This window comes from Pecten maximus, chromosome 16, assembly GCF_902652985.1.
Source record: "Pecten maximus chromosome 16, xPecMax1.1, whole genome shotgun sequence".
Lineage (NCBI taxonomy): Eukaryota > Metazoa > Mollusca > Bivalvia > Pectinida > Pectinidae > Pecten > Pecten maximus.
In genome coordinates this window covers 9,157,031-9,167,555 of record NC_047030.1, presented here as the reverse complement: position 1 = coordinate 9,167,555, position 10,525 = coordinate 9,157,031, and the positions used below count along the sequence as shown (strand labels likewise).

Genomic DNA, 10,525 nt, shown 5'->3' with positions numbered 1-10,525 from the left:
TTCGCAACAAAACAAATGAAACACATAATGAGGCACAACAAAAATCATGATCGAAGGAGTCACTGATGATTTATCGGTAAAACAAGTTGATGTCTCGAGACATTATCAATTTATGTATGTGTTTATTATCTAATATCTATTATTGTATGAATGTGTGTGTTACCTGAAAATTTATATTGTATGTGTGTGTATTACCTAATAATTTATATTGTATGTGTGTAAGCGAATGGTGAGTTTCCTCCTGTATTACAGTTTCTGTATAATCACTATGCTTTTATGAGTGAAATTATTTTGAACCTAAAAAAAGAAAATAGAAATCTCGAAATATGCTACTGTAACATTCACATTTAGAAACATTACAGACCTTGCTCAGCCAATGTTTATGGGTTTATATATGTTTATGTTCATAACGCACACAGCTAATCGTTGGATGACACAACAGAGCTACAAAGTAGAGATAGATAGACGGAGACTGAGGCTGAAATAAACCAAAATAAAACAAATCAATATGAAAACAAATATGATTATTATAGGACTCTGTTATTGTAATTCTCAATATGAATGTATATCGAATAAAGAGAGATAACTCATGTACGAGTGTTAAGTTCAAGAATTTGAAAGATTGACCAAAAACACACATTTGAGAGAGAATTAAGCAACACTGTATGTCATTAGTGTGAAACAATAATATTAGTGTTGACTAAAAAAGGAAGAGTAAATAATAAAGTAATAATTGTTAGCCGAGAAAATATTTCGTAAATAAGTTCGATGTTGTTGTAATTTTGTTGGTGTTGTGTGTGTGTGTTATTTATTTATTTTTTTATATATATATATTGTGAAATCTTGATTTAATGTTGATATGTTTTTAACACTGATCATAAAAATAAATGCCCCGGGTGAGGATCGAACTCACGACCTTCAGATCGCTCTGTATATGTGATTATGAGACTGACGCGCTACCTACTGCGCTACCGAGGCGATAAATACTGTCTACTTGAATACTCATGGCTGTAAATGATTTTATCAAATAAGAAATTAAAAGATTAAAAAAACTCCCTTCCTAATATTAACGTGATGTTTAAATAATATCAAAATATAAAAGCTTAAATATGAATACAACAAGTAGTACAGAATTTATTTATTGTTTTAAACTATATGAACTAATTACATAAACGTGTAACACTTTTTGACCTATCAAAAAGTTGTCGTTCTGTACCACATGACATGAGTAACCATAGCCACATTTGTCATGTAAAATCATACACGTGAGTGAACAAAGATATTTTTACATCTGTACGTATTTTGTTTGTGTAATGTTGTTTCGTTTGATGCCCTTTTTACGCACAATGACCTTTATGACCTTTACAGTGTTGATGTACCATTAAGGGGGATCTAAACAGCAAATCCAGTCAAAACAGTGATATTTTACAGGCCTAGAAATTCTTACTATGTTGCATTTTAACAGAACTAACATGATGAACTTTTAGTATTTGTCAAGGCAAACCGTGGGACTTGCTGTTGACATGTAATTTGTTAAGCTATTTGTAAATTCCAAACAAACATACGAAAAATGAATGTTTCAAGGGACATAATTAGTTCATTTATATCGCATGTATTGCACAAAATAGCCATGTCGTTGTGCTCACAAGTGTCTAAAGCACAAAATGGAGTATTGGTTCGACATTCGACGTTAGTATATGTATAAACACTGTTTTTATTTTGATCTTGAAATGGAAATGGCGGTCGTGAATATTATCACACAAATATGAAATATATGGAGGTATTTCAAGCATCATGATACTTTTATTAAATACTATAAAGAACACTAGACATGGCAAGAAGACTGTTTTTAGAAACTGTTGTGTTTGGGGTAAAATATGCCCCTTTCAGGAAAAGGTCATAACCTCACCAGTTTAACTATTTGACTTTAAAAGGTCCTTCTTACTATGATAAAAAGTCTTACAAGTATTTTATATGAGCATTTGTATTGATTGAAATGCCTTTCTTTATGCCATATCTGTGTAATATTATTCACAGCCGCCATTTGCATATCAAGGTCAAAACAAAATAAGTGTTTTTACGTACATAAAGTCAAATCCGGTCAAACAAATGCTCCTACCTTGTGCTTTAGACACATGTGAGCATAACATCTGGGCTATATTTCAGATGTGGTCATCTTTGTGACTCCGAATCATTCCTTACTATATCTTATCACAAAGTAACTAAATGACTGACATCATCTACAGCAAGTTCTTGGTGATTGTAAGAAACTATATGTCCTAGCAAACATGTTGGTATGTTACATGACAAATTTTAAATAAATGTATTCGTGCTTGAAATTCAACATTATTTTGCTATATAGATGAACCTAGAAATTGTAATAACCGACTTATAAATTATAATAACTAACTTATCAATTGTAATAACTATAAATTGTAATGATTCATTTGTTATATAGCGGAATGTGGGAAATGTTTAAGTTTGAATGAGTTTGGTGAGAAGCAAATCGTGGTCTGGGCGATTACGTGTATTAAGTTGACTAAAGGATTGATACTAATTTCATCTCTCATGTCTTTTGGATATAGCATATACAATATGTACTACATACATATATACACGAAATGAAAACATTTAAATAAACTTTTCTGACAATATCTATGTGATATTTTCATAAAGTTAATTTATCAACTTTAAATATGGATATAAACAAAGCGGAGTCATACAGAATTGCTTCTTTCTTGATTCAAGGTAATACATAAATATGTTATTTAGCTTTATACATTTCTTAAATTTGGTGAGAAACAAAATAAGTTTGGAATAAATCTCTGGATCTGGGCAGTTTAATGTAATGAAGAAGATAGATACATCTCCTCATTAGAAAATTACATATATATACTATGTTGTAGTTGATATTGTACTATATTGGTTTAATGGCCGACAGTATATGACTAATATTGATAAATTTCGATAGGATATTTTGTTTCTAAAATAAGGATACCTTTCTCGAGAGCCACACAAGATTTTATAAAAGATTGTTTTCATTAGTGATTGCTGAGAGTTAGAAAATACTAAGAAAGCATTCCTACCCATGTTACATCAGGGACAACATTTGTTAAGGGGATCATAGCCATTAGATAAACATAAAATTCATCATTCGGAATAAAATTGTTATCGGTAAAATATAAATGCCCCGGGTGAGGATCGAACTCACGACCTTCAGATCGCTCTGTATATGTGATTATGAGACTGACGCGCTACCTACTGCGCTACCGAGGCGATAAAGACTATTGATATATAGCCTGAGCAGCACCCCATTATGATGTAATATATATTAATATTGGTAATATCTATCAAACGCTTGACGTGAAATACGTAGCCCCCCCCCCCCCCCCTCCCCCCCAAAAAATAAAATAAAAAACACCAAAAACCCACACACAAAAACCACACCAAAAACCCACAAAAAAACCCCCAACAAAATCCCCACACAAACTAATAAAACAAACAAAATAAAACAATACCGAAAAGGAAAAGAGGTCATGGACATAAAGAGAACATGGTAATTTTAAATATAAATTGACAAATTTAAGGTAAAACAACTAACAGACAGATTTATATAGAAATATTTGCAAAACGACAAAGATGGAAAGATCAGCCCGTCATACAAATCTTAACAAAATCGCCAACACCTACCATACAATAAAAATTAAGCACCATTCTTAAAAATAAGAACTAGGATAGTCACAATGGAACCACCAGACATCATATAACATGTCTGACGTCATGTTGCATAAAGAATATTTTCCAATGGGGGCCATAAAGCTTTCTCATGATCTGCAATAACCTGCATTTCTAGAAAACGTGTGTTATTGGCTTTTCTGTAAGGTATTCAATAAATCTAGTGGAAACTAACGATTTCAACCGCAATGTATTTCCTAGCGGCTCTAGTGATATGTTTAAGGATCATCCATATAGCAGAATAATATTTCAAACACGAATAAATATCTAAAGATTTGCACAAAAATAATTTGCTGTAGACGATATCAGTTTATTCTATAGAGTAACTTTGTGGTAAGATGTAGCATGGAATAATTCTAAGTCATGCAAATAACACAACCCGAAAAATAGCCAAGCTGTTATGTTCACAAGTGTCTATAGCACAGGGTAGGAGCATTTGTTTTACCGGATTTTACTTTATGTACGTATAAACGCTTACTTTGTTTGATCTTGAGATGCAAATGACGGCTGTGAGTAATATTACACAAATATGGCGTATTGGAAGGCATTTCAATAAATAAAAATGCTCCTATATAATGCTTTTAAGACATCTCATCATAGTACGAAGGACCTTAAGGGTCATCTATATAGCAGAATAATGTTGAATTTCAAACACGAATAAATACCTTAAGATTTGCACAAAAAATGTCATGTAATATACCAAAATGTTTGTTTGGACATGTAGCTTCTTACAATCACCAATAAATTGCTATAGATGCTACCAGTTTCTTCTATAGAGTAACTTTGTGGTGAGATGTAGCATGGAATAATTCTAAGTTACGCAAATGACCAATCCTGAAAAATAGCCAAGCTGTTATGTTCACAAGTGTCTATAGCACAGGGTAGGAGCATTTGTTTGACTGGATTTTACTGTATGTACGTATAAACACTTACTTTGTTTTGACCTTGGAATGCAAATGGCGGCTGTGAATAATTTTACACAAACATGGCTTAAAGGGGGGCATTTCAGTTAATAACAATACTCCTATATCATACATTTAAGACATCTCATCAAAGTAAGAAGAACATTTTAAAGTCAATTTGTTAAAATGGTGAGTTTGCAGCCTTTTTCAGAAATAGGCATATTTTACCCCAAACTCAACGGTTGAACATTTTTTCGTAAAAGTAGTCTTCTTGCCACTTCAAGAAGACTTTATATTTTCTAATAAGAGCATTTTTGATGTTTTAAATACCTCCTTATATGCCATATTTGTGTGATATCATTCACGACCGCCATTTGCAATTCAAGGTCAAAATAAAAACAGCGTTTCTACATATAATAACGCCAAAGCTGGTCAAACCAATGCTCCTATTTTGTGCTTTATACAATAGTGAACAAAATAACATGGCAAGTTTGTGTAATATATGCGATACGAATGAGCTAATTATGTCCCACTGAAACATGCATTTTTCCAATGTTTTGTTGAAATTTACAAACAGCTTAACAAAATAACATGTCCAAAGTAAGGCACACGGTTTGCCATGATACATACTAAAAGTTCATCCTGTTGGTTCTGTTAAATTGCACCAAAGAAGGAATTTATAGTCCTGTAAAATATCACTGTTTTGACTGGATTTGCTGTTGAGATGCCCCTTAACGAAATACAATCCGATATAGTTGCAAAAACAGTGTGTTGCATATCACAACTACAAATTTAAATAACCCGAGGTTTTAATACAAAGAGATAATAAACACAAAATATACATTTCAATGTTATTAATCGCGAAAAATCACGATCCTCTGCATGCTGCCACGCACGAACTGAAAAGCTTTCTTAGCGTAACCCCATTCGGCCCCATGGTGCATATGTGATTTATCAATAAGTTTAAGCTGGTGAACGATAAATAGTCACTCTGCAATCAATACATATCACGAAAGAACTCCTAACCACTGGTTCAATCCCATCATATACTTATAGTTTTCAGTAAAGATAACAGCAGATCTAGACTGAATGTTAAACTAACGTGTTTACTTTACAAACTTTCCTATCCAACAAAAAATGTGTCATTTCCGCATGTGTTCCGATTCCATTGTCGTGTTAATATAATTACACCTGTCTATGCACTCTCCGATCGAATTCCTTCCTTTATTTGTTTCATAACCTAGTTTAAGCTCAATTCCTTCTTTTCTGTGTATATTAACATTGATGGTGTTTCTCTCGTCTTAGTGCGATCGCCATTACTCGTTTGTGTTTCTGTTTTCGGCGCATGAGTAATAAGTATTTCATTCAATATGGAGGCGGAGCGAAATGGACGCGAATAATTAATTTTATCTATTTTTTTTTCTAATTTGAAAGATAAATAAGAAGATTACAATTTTCGAAGGGGGTAATAATGTAAAGTGTGTAACTTTTATTACTGAAGAAAATTACATATCTATTCGAGTTTTGTATGGATAAAAATACTATTTATCGGAGGCGTAGCATCTTTCATACTGCCGAAGAAATAACATATTTCGCTTAAGGGCCCTGTACTTCCTTTTATTTTACATACGCGAGCAAAACAGAATACAAACACATCATGTTTTTGTAGTATAACGTGCCATAGTATCATAATTTGTGTTCGTCTAACTGTTAATAACTGAAATAAGGGTTGATGTCATAAAGTAAGGGTTGTTCATAACGAATTTGGATGAAGTTGGATTTGTTTAAAAGTAATTGTAGGTTGTTTATTAATATGAAAATAATCTATCTATATTTGAGTTCGTATTGACGAGCACTTTAAACAGGTAGAGTTAAATTGTAGCCGAGAAAATCATTCGTTTTTCTTAAATAACGTATTGGTTTTATGTTGATAGATTTTGAACATTGGGACTAAAAATAAATGCCCCGGGTGAGGATCGAACTCACGACCTTCAGATCGCTCTGTATATGTGATTATGAGACTGACGCGCTACCTACTGCGCTACCAAGGCATTAAGTGTCTCATAAGAGGTGTATATATAGAACGCCCGACATAGGACTTTGATCTATCCAATCAGATTGTACGGACGTTAGATAATCGTCTGTAATCTAGTTTCTGTCACTCAGTTTACATAGAGTGGAGTGGTAGGGTGGTGTATTTAATAGCTTCAAAGCAGAAGTGGATGTTTAGATTAATGTAATTATAATCAATTATGCAAGCGTGCTTTTCTTGTGTATAATATTTGTAGATACGATAATACTAAAACAGACCGAACAGGCATCTGAACTTAATTTGATTAAGCCAACTTTTATATTAAAACATTACCAAATTATATTGTACGTCGTAAAGAATATAGCATTCAAAACCAAACACTCGACATATGTCTGTAATGTGATTTGACGTTTTAAAATAATGAAACCTGAAATAAAATTGAAATATTAGTGTCATATTGAATTATTGCTTGTTTAACTGATTGATTTTGCATTTTGTTGTCTTACAGAGATTTCATGAGTTGTAATACTCGATGGTATGGTAGTTACAATCATGATAGCCTTATTAAACCTATGACCAAATTAACAATGATCTACACATATTTTGTTGTTGTGGTATGGAATTTCGAAATAAAAACCTATTTGCTGTTATCGAAGGCATTGACTTTATATTCAGAATATAGTAAGACCTTACCTTTATGTAGAAATAGTATTGCAGGTAGCATTAGGAATTTACCTTTTATAAAACCTGTTTCAGATTGAATTAAGGCTATTCTTAAATCAAACCCTATTTTAAATTGTAGTACGGTATTGTATTAATTAAAATCTATTCCAGGTTAAAGTTAACCTCGCACCAAATGAGACGTGGGGTACGACGATAGGTGATAGTAAGGCCAAACATTATTTAAACTCTATTCCAGGTTGCAGTAAGGCAATGCATTGATTAAAACTTGTTTCAGATTGTGGTAAGATTTTGCCTCTTCAGGAACTCGTTTCAGGTAAAGTCTAACCTTTGTAAAAAAAAAACTCATCATGCTATAGAAAGGTCCTACCCTAACACGATTCATGCTATAGAAAGGTCCTACCCTAACACGATTCATCAGAGGTTGGGAATACCTGTCATGTGATGTAATATTTGCTTATTGATATTGCCTCCAGGCAGTTGTTCTCATACCTGTGATTTAGAGCTATGTATTGACCTTAAACACACATCTATGTAAGAAACGTATTGTCTTTCGTAGGCGTATGTTAATGGCCAGAACATAGCTCTTCTATATGATTGCTTTGTTGATTTTGATAGCCGCTTACTATATGATAAGATATAACATTATTCCTTTTATATAAAATTATACATATGCATGTATATAAATGGAAATCCAGTCATATTCTGTCGTTCGTGGGTCAGTTTTTATTTTCTTTAGTTATTAATTTGTTTTGAACTTGACTTTTTAATGGTGAACGTTGCAAGAATTCATATTCAAAAATCGCGAGCATCCATATCCTTTCATTTCAAAGCTTCACTAACACTAAATAGTTATTAGTTTATTTAAATTATTCCGGTCAGATGTTTTATTGGTGGTAAAAGCCCTGTGTTGGAATCGACTAGCTGACGTTAGTTTTTTGGTCATAAGTGTTCATTACTGTGGACAACTTATGCTATAAATCAAAAGTCAAACGGTCAAAACAAGATGTAGTGTCAGATAATAAACTCAAGATGTAGTGTCAGATAATAAACTGACCACAACGAGATAACGAACGGTCAAGCACAAAGTGATATACATTAGCTCTAAAATTGACAAGCAGATGTTGACAGAGCCATCAAACCAGAAACAGCAATTTCGGTTTTGTTCACCATTGTCCATATCCATGACATATAAAAATGATCACCTGTATACAATATACTGTCTGAGAATCGCACAAAAACGACATGTTAACATCAGTTATAATCTCAAGCCTGAATATAAGTCAATGTACTGTTCATGTATACAGCAGTTCAAATAGTGATGGAGAAAAGTGTTGTATTGTGTCAAAAGCTGAAATAGGAAATTGATTTCTATATAACCGATCAAGGTAAATATGATATCATTGTACTAGCACATGTCGAGATGCTTATCAGGAGGTCAGGCGACCTGACCAGGGCACAACCTGCGATGACCCAGAGATAATCGCCAGTGGCCGGAGTCCATTTAATCATATAAAACGTTTATAAAGACCATTCATCAAAGGAAATGACACCTAACCATTCATTCCCTGACATTCATTTCATACGAGTTAATGCTGTTTTATTTTTGTTGATTAAATGTCCTGACTAACCGGACATTGAAGTTAAGGGTACAGCAAGCAGCTGATTGAAACGACAACTTGACAACATAATTTTCCCACAAAATAGCATTATTGGGTGAATACTATACAGTTTGTAGATACATGTAGTTTCTATGTAAAAAATAAATAAATAAATAAATGAAATAATATAATGATAACAATATAATCTAACTTGCATATAATTGAACATATTGCACTTTCTACAATTACCAATATAGATAAACACTATAAATCATATCAATATTTGATCATGTTTAATAAAGAAATGACAATAGTTTTGCAATCATTGACTAATTCTGTCCAAAACACGGAACATTTTTACTTGTTTTCTGTCGTTATCACAATCTCCAATGAAATCATCATTTTCTGCTTATATTTATCAGCTGGTATTGTTTTGCTTTCAAGGTCTCTTCTGGCTTTACGACAGTCTAGTTATGCCTATAATGTTTTTGTTGTTACATTTTCTAGTAAAATAAATAGCAACATGAATTGTTTTTGTCGCGATGAATGTTCTTGTTCATGCTAGTTATGCTTATTGTGTTAATTGGTCGGTTTTTATCAACATAAAAAATCTAAATTCAAAATGATTTGATGACGCTGCATTAATAAACAAAAATGTGGTCAGTGTTTTTATAGCTCATCACATTACCTAAGTATTATGATACAATAAGCACGTGTTGAAATCAAGACAAACATTTTGCTCCTTTCATCCTCTGAATACGTGTTTTGTCTACTTCGATAGTTTATACTATGCACATGTATGCATAAACACTATTTATAAGATATATATTGGGGCTTATGATTATAAGTAGATGGAAATATGTAACACCAACACTAACGATTTATGGAGAGTAAATTGTACTAACTCAATTAGCACTAAAATGGCGGCATTGGCTATTGTGAAACTTTGTTCGAAATAATGGGAAAACATGTTTTGGATATCTATACTTATCAACAAAATTTGCATATATCAAATAAAAAAGGAGGCAATAGGTTTTTTTAAAATAAATTTTCTTAACTTATTTAACTATTCCATTTCCTCCTGTGGCGTTAAATGAAAGGACAATATTGTAGTGTTTCTTTTAATATCTTGATTTATGAAATAATTCAAAATCAAGCAATGACTCCAATATATTATTAGAAAAATTCCTGTACATGTATGATTGTTAGGGGGAATTATACTCTAGCAATATTTTCTTTCCAAAGTGAGATAAGTGTTTTTTTGTCGGAACTTCCCGTTTCTAATTCACACATACTTTAGAACAAATTCTCTCGGTAAATCCCTGCCGGGCGTGCTGACACCCCGACACAGGCAGTATCAACACTGCCAAAATGATCCAGCTATCAAACAAAGAATGTCAGGGATGTTATTATCAGATTAAAATAAAGCTTCTTGATTTCTACACAAAAATACAATAATACATTGTCATTCGAACCGAAAATGGAATCGAGGGCATGATTAGAGCTTTGCACTAGTCTCGCTTTTCTGTATTAACATTGAGCATGGTTCAACAGATCTGGCAAGGTAGGATGAC

At 32.6% G+C, this 10,525-nt stretch overlaps 3 non-coding genes across 3 annotated transcripts; all 3 read right to left on the bottom strand.

Moving 5' to 3' along the window:
- Positions 1-888: 888 nt before the first annotated feature.
- Positions 889-978, bottom strand: Trnam-cau. The gene is given in 2 exon segments: positions 889-924; positions 942-978. It is a non-coding gene; the product is annotated as a tRNA-Met (tRNA).
- Positions 979-3,186: 2,208 nt separating this feature from the next.
- Trnam-cau lies at positions 3,187-3,276 on the bottom strand. Its single transcript is given in 2 exon segments — positions 3,187-3,222; positions 3,240-3,276. It is a non-coding gene; the product is annotated as a tRNA-Met (tRNA).
- Positions 3,277-6,598: 3,322 nt separating this feature from the next.
- Trnam-cau lies at positions 6,599-6,688 on the bottom strand. Its single transcript is given in 2 exon segments — positions 6,599-6,634; positions 6,652-6,688. It is a non-coding gene; the product is annotated as a tRNA-Met (tRNA).
- Positions 6,689-10,525: the final 3,837 nt, after the last annotated feature.